This window comes from Lissotriton vulgaris, chromosome 12 (genome assembly GCF_964263255.1).
Source record: "Lissotriton vulgaris chromosome 12, aLisVul1.2, whole genome shotgun sequence".
Lineage (NCBI taxonomy): Eukaryota > Metazoa > Chordata > Amphibia > Caudata > Salamandridae > Lissotriton > Lissotriton vulgaris.
In genome coordinates, this window is record NC_141700.1 from 678499851 (window position 1) to 678525215 (window position 25365).

At 42.3% G+C, this 25365-nt stretch overlaps 1 pseudogene; it reads left to right on the forward strand.

Moving 5' to 3' along the window:
• The window catches only part of LOC147677995 (uncharacterized), a 30029-nt pseudogene extending 8385 nt beyond the window's left edge, over positions 1–21644 (forward strand).
• Positions 21645–25365: the final 3721 nt, after the last annotated feature.

Genomic DNA, 25365 nt, shown 5'->3' on the forward strand with positions numbered 1-25365 from the left:
TTTACCCAAAATTAATTAATATTATTTAATTACCAATTAATTATTAATTAACAATAACAATAAAGTAAATATATTAGCACATTAGCTGTAATTAATTGTATTTAATAATTAATATTATTTTTTCCCAATTAATTAATTTACAATAACAAAAAATTATATAGATAAAAAATACTCTAATTAATTTAATTAACTAATTAATATTAAATAATTACCAATTAATTACTAATAAAAAATATGTACAAAATTATATTAATTAATTAACTAATTAATATAAATTAATTACCAATTAATTATTAATTAAATATATTTACAAACATATATTATTTAAATAATTATTTGCAGACTAGGGAAATTATATTTTATTTGCAGAACATTTTGCAACTTTTTTTTTTTACTTATCTATTTATTCCACTATTTAAATTTTTTAATTTTACTACATTCCATTGTATTAATGTTTTATAACACTTTTATATATTTCAAATTATTTATTTTAAATTACTCCCCACCCTTATCCCCTATTAACCCAACATCCCGCTCCTAAACATTAACTACAATTTATATTACTAATAATAAATTATCTTTTTTTTTAACCTTTTTTCTACATATTATCGATATTTTTTACTTTGACTATTTATCGATATTTTGTCTTGTCGATTTTTTTTTATCGATATTTTTGTACTCGATATTTTTTTTTCATTATTTTATTCGATATTTTGACCAACGATATTTTTGTTATCGATATTTTATTATTGTCGATATTTTTAACTCGATATTTTGTCCATTCGATATTGTGGAGTCGATATTATGTCTAGTTACCTGTAACAACACCAGTAAACCTGCAAAATGTGCATACGGCAAATGGCATCCTCCCCATGCAGACTCAATGCAACCAATGTCACATCACTAGCCATGCAGATTCAATGCAGTCTATAATATATCCGTAGAACTGTAGGGTTATAGAGACACCAACCTCCCCATGCAGACTCAATGCTACCAATGACAAATTCCCAGAACTGAAGGGCTGTAAAGAATTCATGCCAACCTCCCCATGCCAATTCAATGCAACCAATGCCACATGACTCCACCCGTAGGGTTTATCAGCCACTTATGCCAACCTCATCATATTGACACAATTCAACAAATCACTTGACCCATCCGGTAGGGTGCAACAAAAGGTTATCCCAACCTCATTGTATTGACTCAGTATAACCAATGACACATGACGTAGCCAGTAGGTTGTATCAACAACTAATGCCAACCTCATCATGTTGACTCAATGCAATCAATGCCACATGACCAAGCTCATAGGATGTATGAAGAACTTATGCCAACCATGCCCTGTTGACTCAATGCAACCTACGTCACATACCTGTTACCTGTAGGGTGTATCTATAACTGAAGTCCACCTCGCCACGCTGACTCAATGCAACCTACGTCATATCACTATATCTGTAGGGAGTATTAACTGATGTCAGCTGCATTGTGCAACCTCAATGCAATTTATGCCACATGACGCAACCCATAGGATGTAGAGGACTTATACTAACCTCACTAAACCAAATCTATCCAACCTAGGTCACATCACAATACCTGTAGGGTGTATATATAACAGAAGCCAACCTAATCAGGCAAAATCACTTTGCACACCTGTAAGACATATCTACGAACCGCCAGCCTCACCACGTCAGTAGACAGGCAGCAGCAGGTCACTTTGCCTAGCGCATCTACATGCTGTGTATCTTTTCGAACCAATGAACACCCTGAGCACAGACTGCATCAGTCCTTGGCTTGTGTTTTTGTTCCGCATTTGTACATTGCTTTACACCACTGCATGGTCACCTACAACTTCATTAGTCTTTACACTACTGTAGTATGGCCTACAACCTACTTATTTGTATAGGGCGTTACACCACTGTAGTGCCACCTACAACTTGCATCATTTTATAGTCTTTACTCTACTGTAGTGCCATTTCCATCTTGTTTATTTGTATAGTCTTTACAACACTTTAGTGTCACTTACAACTTGCCTATTTGTATAGTGCTTTACATCAGCGCAGTGTCACCTAAAATGGTGTCATAACCACAACAACTGTTTTTAAAAGTTAGACATACCGTTAAATACTGCAGAATCCATTCAAACTTCTATTATCTTTTTACAGAATGTAATAATTCGTACTTGCACTAATATATTTGTGTCACTGTGTGTTTTGTTTCACTCTGTGTGCAGTTAGAAGGAGGTGGTGGTGTTGAAAAGCAGGGCTATGCCTGTGTATTATTGTGTAACCAACACCCCTGCTGGATAGAATGTGGTACAACCGAAAAGATACCAAAAGGAACTGGAAGCCGGGCAAGGAGGCAATAATAAATTAACATAAAATACACAGAAACACCATGTATGTTTAGAAGCCAAAACAAGCACATTCCAGATTATTCACTGTTCAGGAGTACGCAGCTGCACATTACACAACACTGTGAACTACACAACACCACAATAGTAGGTAAAAAAAAAATGAGCATTTTTCAAATGGCATTCCGACAGGTACAGTGCAGTGCAGTCCTCAGTGTAGAAACTAACCAAGACAAAATACAAGGACAAAACACTTTGTGACCCTTGGCGCTGTGTTTGTAATATTTGATCTAAACATTTTAATCTAAAGCATTTCTGTTCCTCTCGCATCAGACGTTTCTTCTCAGCCAAACATCCTGTAGGCTGGGGATGGAACCAGCATAGACAAGAAATGCTGAACTCCTCTACAAAGGTTCTCTACTGCTGATACTCACAATTAAAAGGTGTTTGAAACATTCGGACAGATCTGCCTGAGCCTCCGATCTCTTTTCACGCCGAAGGTCGGGACACTTATAACCAGTATTAAGGATGTACCGGCAATGCAAATAGGACTTGCATTGATGACACACTGGCTTGGTAAATGCTTCTTGCAGACGCTGCCCAACAACGCAGACAGAATAAAAACAAGGGTGTGGCAGGGCGTTGTCAACATCAGAGCTCCGACTGGATTTAAAGAGGTAAATTAAAATAATGGCAAAGCAGAACTCTGAGCGGAGTACTGGAAAGGCAGACCGTCCGTGCTGTGAAGAGCTTGTGACTGCTTTGCCATTATTTCAATTTACCACTTTAAATCAAGTTTGAGCTCTGATGGGGGTTCGAGACTGAAGAGGGAAGCAGTCAACACAGATAAGGGGAGGGAGGAGTAAGCAGACTCCGCTCCAACTAGATTTAAAGTGGTAAATTGAAATAATGGCAAAGGCGAGTTCCGAGCGGAGCACTGGAAAGGCAGACCATCTGTGCTGTGAAGAACTCGTGACTCGGCTGTGCCATAACGTGAGGAGCAGTTACGAGGGAAAAAAAAACCCAGTTAAAGACACAAAATAAAGTCAATTATGGTCAGGGGCTTTAAAGGAGTGACTCTGGCCCACCTCGTTAATCAGCTTGTGGCGCAGGCTCTCCTAGTAGAGCAAGGGGACCTCTACAGCACAGTGCGGCTGCATGCAGCCCAACAAAGTTAATCTCTGGGTTCCGAGAGTGTTCTGCCTCCTCCATGTTGCTGATGTCAGCAGGGTTTCCTGGACATGGTGAATACCGAATGTGCACCACATTTCCTGGTAAGCCTCGCTAATATCAAGGAGGCATCCCAAGGCGCAGGAGGGGTGTTGGGGGGGTTGAAGGGAAGGACGCTGTCAACACAGATAAGGGGAGGGAGAAGTAAACAGACACAATTGTGAAACTTTGGCAAGACGATAGGGGATTTAGAGCGCAAATTGAAATAATGGCAAAGCAGAGCTCCCGAGGGGAGAACTGGGAAGTGGGCATTGAAGACGTAGCTTGTGACTCAGCTCCACCATTGCGCCATTACGTTTAGAGGAGTAGCAAATCAAGGAGTGCCAAAAGAAACAGATAAACAACTCCAGCGTAAGGAACCTGTAGTTGGCCGATGCTCCCGAAGTATAAAAGCGCATATGAAGAATTGGGTGCGTCACCAATAAGAAGCTAGGAAATTCAAGTGACACAGGAGTAAGCCAATTGGATCAGAAGGCGGGATTACCATACGTATAGAGCAATTACTGCAGGTCTTGCAGACAGCACATGCACGCTGAAGCTGGACCCAAAAAATGCAGGCAAGCAATGTGGTGGTCAAAAAAAGAAATGCTGTTAAGGAAGCAAATTAAGTCAAATGTGAACATGAGCTTTCTCACACTTGCATAACTTTATTATTAAAATTGCTGTTGACGTTTGGCTCTAGTTTTCCCATACTGCTTTCAATAAGGCTGGGCACTATAGCCTGCAAACTCCCTAAAGAATGTGTTCTTTACAACTGAATGAATGAATATAAAATGTATAGAGCGCTAACTTAGCCCAAGGGAGTAAAGGCGCTATAGCAGAACGACATCAACAACAAAGGGAAAACATTAGATCAAGATTGTATACGCACCTTTAACCTTTACCCTCCAGTAGAAAGACGTAATAATCATTGAATCTGATAAAATCAGAATATCTAGTGATCAGAAACCATACCCATCTTACAAACGTTATTAAATCATGCCAATTTACTTAATGCCTTTATGTAAATTCAAAATCTAATATATGAAGATATAGCAGTAATAAATAAAAACTATATGATTGTTGACTGCTTTCTTCAATTATAGTATTAACCATAGAATCTCCTTTTCCTTATATGCTAAAAACTACAAAATGAAAGTCTTTTTTCACTTTCAAATCTCGCCTTGGTGAATATCGGCTTTGCAACCAATGAAACACTCACGAAACTCCGTGAACGAGAGACTGCCAATTAATACAGACGACGCAAAACTCCGCTTATGTCAGACTGTTAATAACAAAAAACTATTCAGTAACACTGCCGCTCGGTGGACAAAATAATATCAAAACAACGAAGTGAAAGTCCTTTTTTACTTTTTCTAGCATAAAACGAGGCGAACTAAAGTGAGCCAATCAACGGAGCTTATACAAAACTCAGCGTACATCATACAGCCAATCAATAAAACCAATCCAAAACTAGAATGCATTGAAAATTACGTGATAATTTCAATTAAAAACAGGTGCAGGTAATTTACACCGATTTACTTAGGTATATATACCGCATTGGCACTCGGGCATTTATTCATCATTTCCCCGTGTTTGCAGTTACCAGAGGTGCATTTTCCCGCCGCCGGACATAGAGAGCTCTGCCGTCTATCTTCAGGTAAGGAGCCAAAGGGTATTTCGCCACTTAAAGCCATAGTTAGATTGCACACAATGGGAATTAACTTGCCCATTTTTTCCCTTCTCTTTTTTTCAGGCAGGGAGATCTTTTAATACCAACCCATCACACAAGACTTTGGGAACCATTTTTTAAATTTGTTTATCCTTTGAAATAGAAGAACTTGTTCTCCTAGGTAAGACTGCCAAATAGTAGAGTAAGGAATTCAATTCTTTTTTTATATAACAAAATAGAAAAATAAACAAATTTGTCTTTACATTCATTTCTTTATAGGCGAATAGGAAGCCAGCCCTGAACAAATATCTTACAAAGAAATCAGGTTTTAGAATTGAAGCATAAAACTCTAATCCAATAGGTAAGAGTACATTTAACACAATCTATCCTGGCATATTAGAAGTAACTTTGTACATATAACTAGAACTAAGAATAAGAAAAATAAATATTTCTTTATGTCCCTGCATATTTTTTAAATTAGAGGCCCAGAATATACCGGGAAGAATTCAACCGTGGATTCTATCAATCGCTAAATCATTATAAAGGGTTCCGGTTGGCGGGAAATAAATATCCACCTACCATATTAAACAGGTAACGCCAATTGAAAATACCTTTTTAAATAATATCAATATTTAGACATTCCTTAAAAAACTAAACTGCCTTAATGATATCTTCCCCTTTCAAGCTTCGACAATACTGGAAGTTGAAAGAATCAAACTAAGACGCAGACATCTTACTTGGTCGTCTCTCTAATACAAATATCTATTATTAGTGAGTATCTTTGTTTGAATAAATGAGAGAAGAGAAGTACCTCATATTAGAAATAGAACTCGAAATTGCATGTATGAACTATAGAAAACGAGTGCGATACTAGAATGCTGTCTTTATTATATAATTAATCCCTTACTGTTCATATAGATAGCCAGTAATATATCATAAACGGCTACTGGTTTCCAATATACATCTGATATCCTATTACGCATCGGAGAGGTTAATTCCCACAAGAATTTTATTGTTAATTTAATATACTTTCATGATAAATTCAATGCCTACTCTTCATTTCTTCCCCACCTAACATTGATAAGGTGGTTGTCAATGTGTTGACTTGAATACTATAAGGAAATGACAACGACTAAGAAATTGCAAATTAGATTGTTTTTACTAACTACAGCTGCTAAAAACCAAAATCGTTCTGATGTTAGATTCTATTTTTACTCTGTATAAAAATGTAATTGCGAAATAATATAATGTTGTACTCTATATGCATCTTTTTATAGATATTACGTGGCTACTCCAAGAAGAAGGCGCTGGTCCGCCGAAACGCGCGTAGAGTCCCAAATTTTCTGCCACTTATCTATTATAGATAAAGGACTGTGTCATACTGTTTATTAATTTTTGTTTTATGATGTTTATGATAAAATACATTGTGAATTTTTAACTTTAGTTTTGTGTTACGTGAATGAACTGTCAATTGTTTTAATTGTTAAATAAAATACTATGTCTTTTTAGCCAGCTGTAGTCTATTACTTATTATCTTTTACCATTATGGGATTCTAAATATTAATTGCCTAGGTTGTTATTTCTCAATTGAACTATAGAAACATGCCCTTTATCTTCAAAAAGCGCTTTGATGAACCGATGTGAAGCGACAACACACCCAGCGATCGTAGGATCAAATAGCAGAAGTCAAATATAAATAAAAACAATCCTACCATCGGTTTGATGAAAACGCTTCTTTCTTGGAAGTAGAGGCACGGTAAAACAACAATAATTTAAAAATGACAGCAGTTGCTGTAGAGTCACAAAGTGAATAGTCTTGAATGTCTTCCTTTGAAAAACCAAAACTCGCCAAAATTAACAAATAAAATAAAGTTGTGGTAAGACACGCAGGTTCATCCATGAAATCAGCTCCGTCGTCAATAAAATATAGTAATTACGCTGGAAACAGCAAGTTGTCTTGAGATGTTTATGATTACATGGCTATAGAGCCAGCATAGTAATCATCTGGCTCCAATAGACACTATCTCAAGAATGACGATTATACATTCTAAAGTAACCAAGGAACACTGGTACAATCTTAAAGCAACACTGCACATGAAATAAGTGATAAGCATTACAGATCACTACACCAACGTTCCCTCATATCGCCTTGCCACGTTCCAGGAGGAACGTGGCTTTAACAGGTGCATCAGCACTTGCGGCGAACCTGGAGACAGGTGTATTCTATGTCCCCGGGAGGAGTGGGGCTGCCGGCCAGGAAACCAAACAGCGGGTAGTGCTTTCTAGCCCACATGTGCCTGCGCAACTCCAGTGACGGTTACCCTCCCTGCACCATTTGAACCCGCAACTCAACTCGACACTCGTACCCTTTCCCTTCCAGTTCTAAGTACTAATCAAGTGCGGTTTTCTTTCCTGTCTTGTCTTGTTTTTTTTGTGGCCATCTTGAGTTCATCCCCTGATGCGAAAGACACCAAGGAACAACGCCGAAGGTGGAGAATAGCATCCCCATTGAAAGACGATGTCTAAAGCACTTCTTTGTTTTGTTATCCCCTCTGTGAACATAGACAGTTAAAAACAAAAAACCTTGGAGCATTCTATGTGCGTCACAATGCGCTTTGTCCTGCCCGCTTGACAAGTGGTGGAGAATAAAGGCAGCTTGACCTCCATGGACCATGATAAGAATGGAGAACCTTATACAGCACATAGTTGAAGGACAGAAAAAACTCGAATGGGAAGTGGAACGTCAACTGACCTCTGCACAGGCGGACAGGGACGCATTCAGGGACCTTATGAAAGTCCAGATGGAGACCCTCCTAAAGGTCGTGGAAGAACCCGCCCCGGCTGCTACTGGACATAGGTTAAACCGGGGTACCGCCGCCACCCCTACAGTATCACTACAAAAATACACCCCAGGCGAAGACCCTAATGCCTTCCTCCTGAACTTTGAAAGAGCAGCTAGAGCATCTAGTTAGCCCATTGGGAAGTGGCCATTCTTTCTGGCCTCCCCTACTGACAGGCGATGCTCAGGCGGCTTACCAGGTCGCCAACGCTGGAGGAGTGACCCCATATGAATAAGTCAAAGCCATAATTCTAGACCACCTTGGTATGGATTCCGAAGCGTACCGGAAAGAAAAGGGGGCGCCCGGTGATACACCAAAAACTCTATTATAAACTAAAGCTTGCAGCTGAGAAGTGGTTGAAACCGAATGACTGGTCCAAAGAAGAGATCCTGAGTGCCATCGTCCTGGAGCAATTTTTAGACGCGTTGCCATACAATACACGCCATTGGTTAAGACAACATGCCAACTTAACAGCAGAAAAGGCAGTGGATTTGGCAACGTCCTTCTCCCATGCCCAACCCTGAATGTCTCCTTGGGAACCCTGAGAAGACTTCCAAAACAACACCTGTCCGCAGAAAGGCACCTAGACCCATCAAAGAGACTTAAAAGGCTCGTATGGTCTGGCCCAACCTCCCCATCAATAGAGGGCCCCAATGTTTTAACTGTGGTGAGTGGGGTCACATCGCCCGAGCCTGTCCCCACAAGAAAACAGAGGAACCAATGGACATTAGTTACCTCCCCAGGAGTCTCACGTATACGGCAGAGATGGGGACCTATTTCTATGTAAGTGTGATGGTAAACAGTATTCTGGTAAAAGCCCTTCTGGACTCTGGCTGCCGACAGTCGGTGATACAGGGTTCGTTAGTTGATCCCAACCAACTGATCCAAGGCAGAGAGGTCCTCATTCGCTGTGTGCATGGAGACGTCCGGTCTTATCCCATGGCTCAGGTTCTGCCAAAAAACACTCAAAGGATACTCTCTCTACGGTAATAGTGGGGGTTTTAGACACCCTACCGGAAGAAGTGATATTAAGGACACATAATCCCAACTTCCTATCTTTATTCATGCATACCATGAGGGAAAAAGATACAGGGACTTCCCGGCGAACCGCTGCGAGGGCTTTTCTAACACAAGAACCCTGCTTGATGGTCAATGACTTTCGTTGGGCCCAAAATAAAGATGCCTCCATCACACAGGTTCAGGAGGAAGCATGAAAACTACAAAAACCGGCAGTCTAGTCCTATCACCATTTTCAAATCTCCAATGACTTTCGATACAGGGTAGCAGCCCCTTGTGAGAAACCCCAATTACTGGTACCCCAGGAGTTCCATGAACAGATAATGTTTTTTGCCCATTCCCATTTGTTGGCTGGCCACTTAGGAGCAGAAAAAAACCACCCAGGGGTTGTTACGTTTCTTTTACTGGTCAGGGATATACGCCCAGACAAAGAAAATATTGTACGGAGTGTCCTATTTGTCAGAAAAATAATCCCTATCTCCCTCCCCAGGTAACTCTACAACCTTTACCTATAGTAGGAAAACCATTTGAGCGGGTAGGCATGGATATTATAGGGCCGCTACCACGTTCAAAAAAGGGGTTCCAGTATGTTCTGGTCCTAGTTGATTACTGCACCAAGTTCCCTGAATCCTTCCCTCTCAGGGCCCCTACCACCTCCAATATAGCTGATAAGCTGCTGGAATATTTCTCTCGGTTGGGTTTCCCCATATAATATTGATGGATCAAGGTATGCCCTTTGTCTCAAAGCTGATGTCACAGGTTTGTAGGTTATTAGACCTGAGGCATATAAAGACATCCATTTATCACCCACAAACCGATGGCCTGGTAGAGATACAACGGGACCTTGAAGCTGACCCTGAAAAATATATTAACGGGTCAAAGTAAGGAATAGCATTGTTTACTTCCCCTCGCCCTCTTTGTCATTCACCAACAGATACAGAGAAGTCTTGGTTGTTCCTCCTTCGCACTGCTCTATGGGAGCCAACCCAGGACCCTGTTAGAGATAAAGAGAAGCCTGGGAGAAAAACAATAAGGACACCAGTGAATTGCTAGAATATACCCAACATCTACGGTCTAAAATCAGAAAATTCAGTGACCTGGCTCAAGCCAACCTAGAAAAAAAACAGACACTTCAAAAACAGATTACGATAAAGTGAAGAAATGTAGGCCCTTGGCAGAGAATGATTGGGTCCTGATACTATTACCCCCTGCCTTGTCTAAAGTTAAGAGGGAATGAAAATGTCCCTTTAAAATCGTGGGATCAATCGACAAAACCACCTATAGAGTCCAAATAGGACCTAACCAACAGCAGACATACCACAGTATCTTGTTGAAGAAATGGATAGGGTCCCCACCAGTAGATTACCAGCTAGTGCTGTCCCCCAGTACTGGTCCATGCACTCTTGAACAGCTAGTAGTTAATGATGACCTTACCCCAGAACAACAAAGCGGACTACTAGACATATTGAAGAATACAGCCCCTTATTTTTCGATCTACCGGGGAGAACCATGCTGGTGGAACACTGCATAGAAACAGAAGGGAAAGTGATGAAGCAAAGGCCATATAGGATACAGGCGTCCCGATGGGAAGCAGTCTCCGAAGAATTCTACAAGCTGCTTCAGATGGGCGTAATCAGACCCTCTCGGAGTGAGTGGACCTTTCCCATTGTGTTGGTTCCAAAACCTGATGGCTCTAACAGATTTTGCATCGATTTTCGCCAAGTGAATGCAATCTTCAAATTGGATGCCTACTCCTTACCTGATTAGACTAACTAATAGAGAGACTGGGAGATGAAGCTTCGTCTGGCAAACAGAGACACTTTGGCGTACATTATTCTACACCTGCACAGGGTCCTACAGAGCGCTTACTGTAATAAGGACTGTAATAAGGACCAGAATAGCCTGGCACGAGTGGGCCGACTCTTGTTGGTCTCTCGATATCGGAGCCCAGTCTATTGATGATCATCCAGGACACTCCAAGGCAGGCAAAGGTCCTCTCTCGCCTACTCTCCGTGCCCTCGAGCTTCTGGAACAAGATCCTATCAAACAACCATGAGAACCTACATCCTGCAGCAGTGGAGTACAACGTAGAGGAGTGTGGCAGGTCTGCGGAGAGCGTAGGCCAGGTCTTTCCACCCTTGACCTCTCCAGAGATCAACTTGCAAACGTTGTCATCAGCCTGCACAACCAGGGGGAGCGATGCCTGGGAGCACCCTTACCCAGCCAGTTGTCAGCCAAGAAATTGATGGAACCGAACAAGAAACGGCGTTTCTTCACCTCCCCAAATCAGTGATACAGCCTTGGCAGAGCGATATAAAATAAATCTGTCGACTCAATTGAAAAAGTAAATAAATAAAATGTGAAAGCGCTGCATGGGAGCTAGTAAACTAATGATCTAAATAAACAAGCCCGCCCACTAAATGCAGACCACACTGCTTAAACAAATACATTTAAAAAACGATGCTGCTATAGTTAAAGTGGACTGCCATTAGTAAAAATTTAAATAAATGGTGCCGATTTGCTGCAAGGTAGAGGGTGGATTAGGAGAAGAGCATTCAATAAAATAGTGCTCACCAACTTATAAAATAGACCATGTAACAACACCAGTAAACCTGCGAAATGTGCATACGGCCAATGGCATCCTCGCCATGCAGACTCTTTTTTAATTTAAAATATTTTTTTATTTGGTAATTCACAATTGCAGATACAGACAAAGAGAAAACAAAAAATTCGGTAAATATAACAGTCAAAATGAGCAGATAAATTAGTTAAAGTGAAGCAGGAATACTAAGGAGATAGCAGAATGAGGAAGATCGACAAGTGCAAAAAAAAAAAAAGGACCTGATAGCCATAGTTATAATAAACGGAATAGTATAAAAAAAAAACTATAGCAATTTTATCCTGATTGCACTCATTTATACACAATCTCTATTGTCGTTTTTCCAATTATCAATTGGTTTCCAGATCTCAATACCACGTGCTCTCGACTTAGTTCCTTTACAGGCAAAAATCGCCTTCTCTTGGTTGTACATACCTAACAGCCGGGAAAACCAAATCTGAAAGTTAGGGGGATCGGCATCCTTCCACCGGGCAGTTAATATTCTATACACTGCTGTACCCAGGAAGAGAGATACTTCTTCCGCCTTAGTATGACTCAGAGTGTTATTGTAACCCAGAATATAAAGGGTGGGAGATTCGGCTACTGGATGCCCGAACACTTCCTGCCAGAACCCAACAATCATTGTAGTCAGTACTAGTAGTTTGTCACATTCATAGAGCATATGTAATACATTTGCCGTAGTTTTACCACACCTTGGACACTCTGAAGTAGACCTTTTCCCCCAAGAGTAAAGTTTGGCAGGAGTAAAATATAAATCATAAAGAGTTTTATAGAGTTGAGCTTTCAAATTAGAAGACATAAACAACTGTGTCGATAGGATCAAAGACATATCAATATCCACATTAGGGTTATTTAATTTCCTCGACCAACCCACTTCAGTGGATTCTAAATCATCTTGCTGGTTTTCAATTAAAATGTCGTAAATAGTACCAGTCCTAGTTTTGGGTCTAGACATACAATTGATTAAAGGGATATTATCCAGAGAGATATCAGCAACTTTTAGATTTAAAATTGTATTAATTTGTATAAATTTAAATACACTATTATTTGGGATGGCGAAATTGGATTGAAGTTGTTGAAATCTATAGCCATAAGTGGGAAGTAAAAAATCTCCTATTGTTAATACTCCTAATGTTTCCCAGCGTCTAGAAATAGCGTCATATATTTGTGGTGGTAATATTGATGAATGCCATAGTGAGATATCTATTGTATTTAGGAATTTTCATATCCCTCGTAATTTTCCTCCACGTTACCCAGGCGCTTGATATAACCTTAAACTTTACTTTCTTAAAGTATGAAGGTTCGACCTGCTTTAATAACAAACCAATAGCCCGGTCTCCAATGGACAACTGAAATATTGAAGGTATGTAATTAGCCCCTTCCTCATTTTCCAGCGGTTTAACATGAAATAGTGACATCTGTTGAAGAAGAGCAGCCCATAAGTAAAATCCCAAATCAGGAATTGCCAGTCCGCCTCTGGTAATGGGTAGAGAGAGCTTCCGGGTAGATCTCCTTATCTTCCCATATCCCCACACAAATTTACTCATATGGCATTCCAAGCCCTTTAAAATGTTATCATCCACTAGTAGAGGAATCGCACGGAACAGGTATAGGACCCGGGGTAGAATATTTATTTTGAGGAAGTTACCTCTTCCGATGATTGAGAGATGTAGTCCGTCAATCCTTTTAAGATCTTTCTTTACTTTTTGAAGCAACGGTTCATAATTAATTTTAACAATCTTGTCTATTTTGGCAGATATTCGAACTCCCAGATATACAGCGGATTCTACCCTTCTAGGATCAATAAAGTAGACATTATTGGTACAGATGACCATCGTTTTATCCCTGTTTAGGGAATATCCCGATAGCTGGCCGAAGGCTTGAGTAATCTGTTCTATTTCTGTTATAGCCTCAGTGGGTTGTGATGTTATTACTGCCACATCATCGGCGTATGCTAATATTTTTGTATGGAAGGGGCCCAATGTAACTGGTTTAATTGCCTCAGCCTTTAGCAATTTTAAAATGAGAGGATTTATGTAGAGGGCAAAAAGGATCGGAGAGCATGGGCATCCCTGCCTAGTCCCCCGAAATATGTCAAAAAACCCAGATTCCTGGCCCATTACCAATACCCTAGCCTTTGGTGAGAAATACATTGCCTTGATAGATTTCATAAAACACGGTCCAACGTTAATTTGTTCTAGTATTGCCCACAAGAATGCCCATGAAACCCTGTCAAAGGCCTTCTCTGCATCCAGGAGGATCATCGACATCTGGCCCCCCATGCAGACTCAATGCAACCAATGTCACATCACTAGCCATGCAGATTCAATGCAGTCTATAATATATCCGTAGAACTGTAGGGTTATAGAGACACCAACCTCCCCATGCAGACTCAATGCTACCAATGACAAATTCCCAGAACTGAAGGGCTGTAAAGAATTCATGCCAACCTCCCCATGCCAATTCAATGCAACCAATGCCACATGACTCCACCCGTAGGGTTTATCAGCCACTTATGCCAACCTCATCATATTGACACAATTCAACAAATCACTTGACCCATCCGGTAGGGTGCAACAAAAGGTTATCCCAACCTCATTGTATTGACTCAGTATAACCAATGACACATGACGTAGCCAGTAGGTTGTATCAACAACTAATGCCAACCTCATCATGTTGACTCAATGCAATCAATGCCACATGACCAAGCTCATAGGATGTATGAAGAACTTATGCCAACCATGCCCTGTTTACTCAATGCAACCTACGTCACATACCTGTTACCTGTAGGGTGTATCTATAACTGAAGTCCACCTCGCCACGCTGACTCAATGCAACCCACGTCATATCACTATATCTGTAGGGAGTATTAACTGATGTCAGCTGCATTGTGCAACCTCAATGCAATTTATGCCACATGACGCAACCCATAGGATGTAGAGGACTTATACTAACCTCACTAAACCAAATCTATCCAACCTAGGTCACATCACAATACCTGTAGGGTGTATATATAACAGAAGCCAACCTAATCAGGCAAAATCACTTTGCACACCTGTAAGACATATCTACGAACCGCCAGCCTCACCACGTCAGTAGACAGGCAGCAGCAGGTCACTTTGCCTAGCGCATCTACATGCTGTGTATCTTTTCGAACCAATGAACACCCTGAGCACAGACTGCATCAGTCCTTGGCTTGTGTTTTTGTTCCGCATTTGTACATTGCTTTACACCACTGCATGGTCACCTACAACTTCATTAGTCTTTACACTACTGTAGTATGGCCTACAACCTACTTATTTGTACAGGGCGTTACACCACTGTAGTGCCACCTACAACTTGCATCATTTTATAGTCTTTACTCTACTGTAGTGCCATTTCCATCTTGTTTATTTGTATAGTCTTTACAACACATTAGTGTCACTTACAACTTGCCTATTTGTATAGTGCTTTACATCAGCGCAGTGTCACCTAAAATGGTGTCATAACCACAACAACTGTTTTTAAAAGTTAGACATAGCGTTAAATACTGCAGAATCCATTCAAACTTCTATTATCTTTTTACAGAATGTAATATTTCGTACTTGCACTAATATATTTGTGTCACTGTGTGTTTTGTTTCACTCTGTGTGCAGTTAGAAGGAGGTGGTGGTGTTGAAAAGCAGGGCTATGCCTGTGTATTATTGTGTAACCAACACCCCTGCTGGATAGAATGTGGTACAACCGAAAAGATACCAAAAGGAACTGGAAGCCGGGCAAGGAGGCAATAATAAATGAACATAAAATACACAGAAACACCATGTATGTTTAGAAGCCAAAACAAGCACATTCCAGATTATTCACTGTTCATGAGTACGCAGCTGCACATTACACAGCACTGTGAACTACACAACACCACAATAGTAGGTAAAAAAAAAATGAGCATTTTTCAAATGGCATTCCGACAGGTACAGTGCAGTGCAGTCCTCAGTGTAGAAACTAACCAAGACAAAATACAGGGACAAAACACTTTGTGGCCCTTGGCGCTGTGTTTGTAATATTTGATCTAAACATTTTAATCTAAAGCATTTCTGTTCCTCTCGCATCAGACGTTTCTTCTCAGCCAAACATCCTGTAGGCTGGGGATGGAACCAGCATAGACAAGAAATGCTAAACTCCTCTACAAAGGTTCTCTACTGCTGATACTCACAATTAAAAGGTGTTTGAAACATTCGGACAGATCTGCCTGAGCCTCCGATCTCTTTTCAGGCCGAAGGTCGGGACACTTATAACCAGTATTAAGGATGTACCGGCAATGCAAATAGGACTTGCATTGATGACACACTGGCTTGGTAAATGCTTCTTGCAGACGCGGCCCAACAACGCAGACAGAATAAAAACAAGGGTGTGGCAGGGCGTTGTCAACATCAGAGCTCCGACTGGATTTAAAGAGGTAAATTAAAATAATGGCAAAGCAGAACTCTGAGCGGAGTACTGGAAAGGCAGACCGTCCGTGCTGTGAAGAGCTTGTGACTGCTTTGCCATTATTTCAATTTACCACTTTAAATCAAGTTTGAGCTCTGATGGGGGTTCGAGACTGAAGAGGGAAGCAGTCAACACAGATAAGGGGAGGGAGGAGTAAGCAGACTCCGCTCCAACTAGATTTAAAGTGGTAAATTGAAATAATGGCAAAGGCGAGTTCTGAGCGGAGCACTGGAAAGGCAGACCATCTGTGCTGTGAAGAACTCGTGACTCGGCTGTGCCATAACGTGAGGAGCAGTTACGAGGGAAAAAAAACCCAGTTAAAGACACAAAATAAAGTCAATTATGGTCAGGGGCTTTAAAGGAGTGACTCTGGCCCACCTCGTTAATCAGCTTGTGGCGCAGGCTCTCCTAGTAGAGCAAGGGGACCTCTACAGCACAGTGCGGCTGCATGCAGCCCAACAAAGTTAATCTCTGGGTTCCGAGAGTGTTCTGCCTCCTCCATGTTGCTGATGTCAGCAGGGTTTCCTGGACATGGTGAATACCGAATGTGCACCACATTTCCTGGTAAGCCTCGCTAATATCAAGGAGGCATCCCAAGGCGCAGGAGGGGTGTTGGGGGGGTTGAAGGGAAGGACGCTGTCAACACAGATAAGGGGAGGGAGAAGTAAACAGACACAATTGTGAAACTTTGGCAAGACGATAGGGGATTTAGAGCGCAAATTGAAATAATGGCAAAGCAGAGCTCCCGAGGGGAGAATTGGGAAGTGGGCATTGAAGACGTAGCTTGTGACTCAGCTCCACCATTGCGCCATTACGTTTAGAGGAGTAGCAAATCAAGGAGTGCCAAAAGAAACAGATAAACAACTCCAGCGTAAGGAACCTGTAGTTGGCCGATGCTCCCGAAGTATGAAAGCGCATATGAAGAATTGGGTGCGTCACCAATAAGAAGCTAGGAAATTCAAGTGACACAGGTGTAAGCCAATTGGATCAGAAGGCGGGATTACCATACGTATAGAGCAATTACTGCAGGTCTTGCAGACAGCACATGCACGCTGAAGCTGGACCCAAAAAATGCAGGCAAGCAATGTGGTGGTCAAAAAAAGAAATGCTGTTAAGGAAGCAAATTAAGTCAAATGTGAACATGAGCTTTCTCACACTTGCATAACTTTATTATTAAAATTGCTGTTGACGTTTGGCTCTAGTTTTCCCATACTGCTTTCAATAAGGCTGGGCACTATAGCCTGCAAACTCCCTAAAGAATGTGTTCTTTACAACTGAATGAATGAATATAAAATGTATAGAGCGCTAACTTAGCCCAAGGGAGTAAAGGCGCTATAGCAGAACGATGTACAGACAGGAGACATCATGTTCTAACAGGGGTAGATGTAAACAGCCAGGTCTTCAAGGCCTTGCACAAGAGGAAATGTGACACCCTCCCGGAGATTTCCTCCGGGAGGGAGTTCCACAACTTTAACGCGGCAGTAGAGAAAGCTCTACCTCCCCATTTCACCTTTTTGAACCTCAGCAGTGAGGAGGTTTTTGTTCGCAGACCTAAGCTCCCTAGTTTGAGCATAGCGCTGGAATATGGATTTAATACCATCAGGGGCCAAGCCATAGTATGCATTGTGAGTCAAACAGAGGGGTCTGAAAAGAATTCTATGGTCCAATGGAAGCCAATTCAGTGTGAGAAGAGAGGCTAAAACTGGGTGGTATTTTAGCAGATCCATTACCAGCCTGGCAGCAGCATTCTGCACCAGCTGCAAGTGTTGCACCAATCCCTTGTTAATGCCAAAATAGAGGGCATTGCAGTAGTCCAATCTGGACATTACTAAGGTGATGACAGCCTGTTTACGTGACGCAAATGAGAGAAACTGGGACATTTTCCTGATGATCCTATTTATCCCAAAACACGTGGACCTTTCTCTGCAGGCTCAGAGAAAGGTAATTGTCCACTATGACCCCTAAATTCTTCCCGTGTGAAACAGGGCACGGGCAATCGCCCAGTGAGTCCGCCCACCAGTCGCTGGACCAGATGTTCAATTGGTTCCCAAATATCAAGACTTTGTCTTCTCACCATTCAATTTCATAGAATTTTGCACCATCCAGGATGAGACTGCTCCCATACAATTTTTGAAATTGGTGGCGGAGTCCCTGATGCAATGAGTGATGGTCACAATTATTTGTGTGTCGTCAGCATACGACAACACTTTCAGGCCAAAGGATCTCACCGCCTTTGCCAGCAGGGCAACATAGATATTAAACCGCGTCGGGCTCAAGGAGGAGCCTTGCGGGACTCGACACAATATGGAATTCGGATCAGAGTAGAATTGGCCCATTTTCACTGTGTATGTCCGATCCCTAAGGAAGGAGGCGAGAAGCCCCAGGGCCCATCCCCCGATCCCTATCTCCCTGAGGCGATCAACAACCCTCAGCAGAGATAAGGTATCAAAAGCTGCGGTGAGGTCAAGCAGGACCAGCAAAATAGTGTGGCCTACATCCACCTGGGAACGGATGTTATTAAATACTGCAGTAGTTGCGGTTTCCGTACTATGATAGCTTATAAAGCCATGTTGTGAAGCATCAAGAATTTGATTGTCCCTTAAATAAAGCACTAAGGTGGAAATGTAAGTAGGTTTCCAAAATCTTAGCTGGGACTCGTAAAAGAGAAATCAGCCGATAGTCTTTCAGTTCCATAGGGTCCAATGAGGGCTTTTTTTAGAATCGGCCTAACCACTGCAGACTTCCAGGACACAGGCTATTGCCTTTTTGAGATGGCTACAATCAGAACAGTGGTAAGGTGGGGTATAATAGCTTCTCTGCCAATTTTTAGCACCTTCGGGGGCAGGAATCCAAAGGAGAAGCGGAAGTAACTCCTAGTAAATGGTCTGTGACCTCAGGTGACATACTAGGAAAAGTAACCTGGTGTCTCCTCTCCAATAGCACTTTCATTGAGGTGGAGTAGAGGCTGAGTAGCTAGCCCCTCCTTGTAAGTAGGATGCCTCCAGCTGGGAGTATATATCTGAGATTTTGGTACGGAAGAAGACTGATAGTCTATCACAGAGCTCCTGTGAAGACTCCGACGGGTCTGTAAAAGGAAGGGGGGGGGGAGTGAGGGAGTTAATATTATTAAAAAGCTCTCTGGAGAATTTGATGTACTCTGTAATCTTTGATTAGTACATTCCCTTTTCCTCCATAATAGCTACTTTGTATTCTTTCAGACACTGTTTGTGCAGCTCTCTGCCTAACAGTGCTAGATCTACGCACCATAGCCTCTCCTGTTTCCTGCACTCCTGTCTCAGCTTTCTAAGTGTCGGAAAACCAGGGAGAGGAAACTCACAAAAAGACTCAAACATGGGCTGATCTCTTCACTTCTCTCTCCAACCATGCCAGCTCAGGACCACAATTGTACACAAGATCTCAGATGGACAGCCTGGTGCAGTAAGCATTTTTGCATTGTTAACACCATCCAGGTATTATTTTCACCTCATTAGTACCAGTTTAACACCCAAAGCAAGCAGTAAGCAGCAGAGATCTGACCAGTCAACCATCGCAATGGGTCTGGCACTGGGTAGCAACAGCTGTCTGTGTTTTTGCTAACTTTTCAGGTGGAAACAATTTATTTTGCTAAAATCTGCACATTATGCAGCAGATAGATTGTGGCGAATGTGTCAAATCTGTATTCATGCGGGAAAAATGCCTCCACTGCACTGTCTCAGAAATCCAGTGGTCCTGCCTATGACCAAATATTTACAGAGGCAAAGGCAGGTGGACAAATGGGGAAGGTTACTTTGCATTACATATTACGATGAACGATAAACTGGGCTCAAAGCAAAGGATAAGCCTATTACATGAGACATGGGTGATGTGTGCAATGGTTTAAGATTCAATTATAATTTTACTTCGGCCATTTGTGTGGGGAGTTTTTTAGTGATCAATGCAGGGGTGCACCAGACCAAAAACAGTGTTAAGTTCCTCACTGCTAAACAGGCACTTGGGACTAAGTGATGTTATGTTTTTTGGGTATCTCGATCAGGGATGTTGATGGATATTCTGTCTCTTCCAATTGCAGATACTTGCCCTGCCACACACCAGAGATTTTACAGTCATCTACCAAGTCCCAAGAAGCTACCAAGTAAGTAACTTTGAAAATGGGCAAGTGGGCACAGTACACGAAAGTGTACAGGAAAGATTAGGAGTGTGACCCCGAACTAAAAAAGTTGATAGCCCCTGTAAAAAAAGATAAAGCAAAGGCGAGCTGTAAATACTGTCATATACAACTACGTGCCCACTACCATGATTTAAAGCTACATGCTTCCACAGAAAAACGATTAGTATTCATGAACATACCTAGCCTAACCATGGCATCTTAGGCCCCACCAGCTTCTCAATTATCAAATGACCAGAAAAGGAGAGAGCTTAGGATTGCTGTGCAAAATGCATGTAGCACATCAATTAACAGACTGGGAGAAATGTCAAGCGAAGAAGTTCCTCCTTTCCATATGCACCGGACAAAGTGCACAGCTTTGATAAATTGACTGTTAGGCCCCTATTTCAAAGGGGAGCTCCTTCGAGATATGGGGAGTTCACCTTACTCTTTGATCATTGATAAATCCTCTGACATTTCCGTAAATAAACTGTTGTGCATCTGCCTAAAATACTTCAGTCAGAAAAGAAGTAGGATTGTGAGTAGTTACTTTGGGATGATAGAATTACAAGAGGCATGTGCACAAGACATTGCAAATAACATAACATATGTATTTGTAAAGCGCACGTTCACCCCCATAGGGGCATCTTGGGGCTGAATAAGAGAGGATTATTGTTACCCAACTCAATGGTACTCATTTGTCAACCTCAGAAAGGATGAAAGGCTGAGGGGACCCACCAGGATGTTAATCTGTGACCATGAAATCGAACAGAGGACCCTGAGCCTCCAGCTTCTTGCCCTTCTGAGTTCCTCAGAAACAACAGGCTTCCGATTGAGAACTTGGTAGGTGTAGGTACAGATGGCTCAAGTGTGATGGGTGTCAAAAAACACTCCACATATACTTGAGAGAAAAGCAGCGACTTTTCAGCGTGTATGTTGCATCTGCGACTCTCGACATTGTTGCTAGAAAAGCAATGCAGAGTGTGCCCAGCATTGTGGAGTTCATGATGCGAGAAACCTACAACTGGTTTGCACATTCTCTAAAGCGCCAAGCAGTCTACACAGATTTGTATCAAACCTTGAATGGAGGAATGCCGCTGAAGCTTATTTTGCCATGTGAAACAGGGTGGCTAATCATGGCGGATTGTGTGGAGCATTTTCTGGAGCAGTATGATGTATTAAAGCTGCACTTTTACAACACATCATACGTAGAGCATTACTATGCAGCTAGAAAGCTACAGGAAATGTACAATGGTGAAACACATTATCTCTATCTTATTTTCCTCAAACCTAAGTTGCAGGAAATTAAAGCAGTGAACAAAGCACTTTAGCTTGAATCGGGTGTTGTCCTCCACATGTGTCAGATTTTGCAAACTTTAAATAGGTCATCTCTAAGGGGCCGATTCCGATGTCAAACTGACTCAGGTCCGTCCGACATCAGTCAGGAGCCATAACCGACTGACCTGCTGTGGTCAGTTATGGCCCTGCTAGTACGATGCGACCGAACCCTGTTCGGTCGCATTCGTATGCTTCACAATGGAAGCATGCATTCCGAGCGGTACCAATAGTGAGCAGCAGTTGCGTAATTTAGATGTTCAAGGTAGTGCCATTTATCTTGCACAGGAGGATGTTGACCTTGGCCTTGACTTCTGCAAAGCTCCAAGAAAGCAAACTGCCTGCTGCCAAGGACTACTTAGAAAAATGGTGCACAGACTTTGTTAAAGTTCTGTCAGTAGAACATTGGATGTGTTTGCCTGATTCGCTGAGCCTCGCAAGACATTTGTAACTTCTGAAACCCCAAAATGTACTTTCAGATTCTAAAACTCTGGTTGCTGACTTGACTTGCCAAAAGGGTTTTTTTGCGGACCCAAACACACGTTAGAAACGCAGTGGAGAAAAGTGACTTCATATTCATTCAATAACTCATCAGCTATCTCTCTGGATTGAAGTATTCCATTATACAGATGCAGCTGGGAATCATTGCTTTCAGGAGTTGGCCATGGGTGCCATTAAACTTCTGACCCTGCCCATATCGAAGGCACAAGTGGGAAGAGTGTTTTCACAAATGACCATGCTTATAAATGAGAACCCGTAAACGAATTTGGCTGAATTTGCCAGCAAATATACCAAACATAACATTTGGATTAAAGCACAATGTTGTCAATTTATCTTCATTCAGACCCTCTCCTGAACTGCAATGTTCAACAGCAGTATGTACAATTAATTGTTTTACTGTCTAGCTGAGCAGCAGCTTATCCAAACCGTTGTTTGCTAACAGCAGTCTTGACACTGAACACCTTACATACCAAATTGGGCTAGAGTGTTTCGCACACTATCAGAGTTTTTATGTGGCAAACCCAGCTCCAAATGCAAATCCCTCCACAGCACATGATCCAACACAATGGGTCCAAAAAACTCATTGCTGCATTGTCCTCTTGCCCAGCATATCACTGCCTTACCCTTAAAGATGCTGCTAGTCTTCACATTGCCACTACCAGACTCTAAAAGATGCTGCTATTCTTGGCAGTACCAGGACAGTATTTCACACCTTAATCTGCCACTGCTAGACTCTGAAGGATGCAGCTACTCTTGGCAGTGCCGTTGCCAGACTTTGAAAGATGATCCCACTTTGGCACTTCCAAAAATATTTTGCACACCTTAACCTGCCACTGCCTGACCCTGAAGGATACTGTGACATTTTGCACGGCCAGAACAATTGTGCACGCCTGAACCCGTCACTGCCAGACCCTAAAGGATGCTGGGTTTGGCAGTGCCAGGCCAAGAACAACTCTTGTTCACCTCACCAGTTCCAAATGCAAATTGCTCCCCAGCACATGATCTGCCACAATGGTTCAAAAGGACTCGCTGCTGCATTGTCCTCTTGCCTTAACCTACCACTGCCAGACTCTTAAGGATGTTGCTAGTCTTCGCAGTGCCACAACCAGACACTGAAAGATGCTACTATTCTCGCCAGTGCCAGAACAATTGTGCACACATTAACCTGCCACTGCCAGAAACTGAAGGATGCTCCTAGTCTTCACAGTTCCACTGCCAGACTTTGAAGGATACTGCTGCTCCTGGCAGTGCCACTGTCAGACTGAAGGATACTGCTAATCATGGCAGTGCCAGGCTCAGAAAAAGTTTGTGCACCTTAACGTGTCAGAACAATTTTGCACACCTTAACCTGCCACAGCTAGACCGTGAAGGATTCTGCTATTCTTGGCAGTACTGTTGCCGGGCTCTGGGATGCTGTGAGCCTTCACACTGCCACTGCCAGACTGAAGGATACTGCTGCTCTTGACAGTGTCACTGACTGACTGCTAATTGAGTCAGTGGCTGGCCCAGAAGAAGACTATGAAGTATGCTGCTACATTTTGCACTGGCAGACCAATTGTGCACACCTAAACCGGTCACTGCCAGACTCTGTAAGATGCTGTTACTCTAGAATATTACCGGCACACCACCATATCTTTTTGCCCTTTGTTTGGTGCTTACTCCCTACTTCCTCCTTTTATATTTGCCCTGATGTGACTAAGACTTTCACTTATGGACCACCTTGATTGAGGCCTTCTGTTACCACGTGTGCTCGGACCGGGGACTTGCCTCTTACCGCATAGTCAGCTGTTCGTCCCAGCTCTTTTCCATTCACAGCATTTGTTTGTTTGCCCAAGGGCTCCGACCTTCAGCTTTCGTCTTGAGTAAGCTCTGCAGACTGCGACGGCGCCCAGCCAGTTCAAAGGTGAGTGAAAGGGAGGTGTGTAATGTGTGCATTGAGGATTCAGTGCATGAGTGTACATGAGTGACGTGCTCACCAGAAGCTCTTTTGTGCCCTTGTGTGATGCAGGCAGGTGTTGGTGGGGAGCATAATGATAGTGTGGGGTTGCACTGAGAGTCACATGCTCAGAGGAGATGTATTCACAATTTTTTGTGTGTATATAAGCCGGGCAATGCTTCAGTACTCTGAGGTTGATTGGCTTTGCAGGTATTCCAACCACCTCTGCCATAATAAAAATAGGTGAGTCTCCAATGTAATTGGCTGCAGGCATCTTCGTACCATTTTTCTTTGATCAGGCCTTTAGACTGTTACCTCGCCTCACACACAAAACCTTGCCAGCTCTGTGAAAAAAATGCTAGGACGCCTCATCAGGGCCAGGGTGGCATGCGCTATAGCAATTACAATACGTGGAACCACACCCACCCATACATGCCAATGATTCAGACGGGCGATTCTCGGTTTTTATCCCAAAAATGACTTTATTTTAGCAGTCTCCTGGCTTAAGTAGTTTGTCATTAAATAGGGAAAATAAAGTCCCTCGTTTTTTTTTCATTTTTCCAACTTCAGTGTTGAGATGTTGCCATGAATGCTCAGCTAAAGCCCTCCTGCCCGCAGTGGAGGAAATGCAGGTCACGCCATTGAACCGCCACGGCTTGCTATAGTGCTGGGGTCGGGAGAGTCGTTCTTCCCTGAAGTGCTCCTGTACTGCAGTACTAGGAAATTCAGTAATTTGTAGTACAAGCATGCACTGCAAGTCACTCCACTGAACTTCCTCTGCCGCTATGCTATGGTAGTGGGGTCAGGATGCAAGTGTGCGCAATGCATGTCACTACACTGAACTGATGCTGGAAGTGTAGAGGTGGGAGTCACTCACTTAACATATTGCTGCACTGCAACATGCAATTCATAGATTGTGTGGATGCTGTACAAACGTACACTGGAGCTACAATCACCTGAAAGGCTTCTGTAGTTATATCGCTTAAATTCCTAGTGCCTGTGGAAATGAATGTGACCTTCTATTATGAAACTCTATAATTAAACTGGCTCACATGGTGTTGTGGAAATGTACCTTGTTAGGGGTACACAGGTGCAGGGTCACCCTCTCGTCCATGGTTCCAAAGACTAACAAAAGAGATCGGCACTGGGGTTGAAATAAAATAAGTGTATTAATCACTCATGAGTGGGACCACGTCCACACAACACTCAAGCGCTGCAGGAGGTAGTAGACTGAATTCACAAACCATCGTCCCTTTTATACCATTTTGTTGCAATGTAAG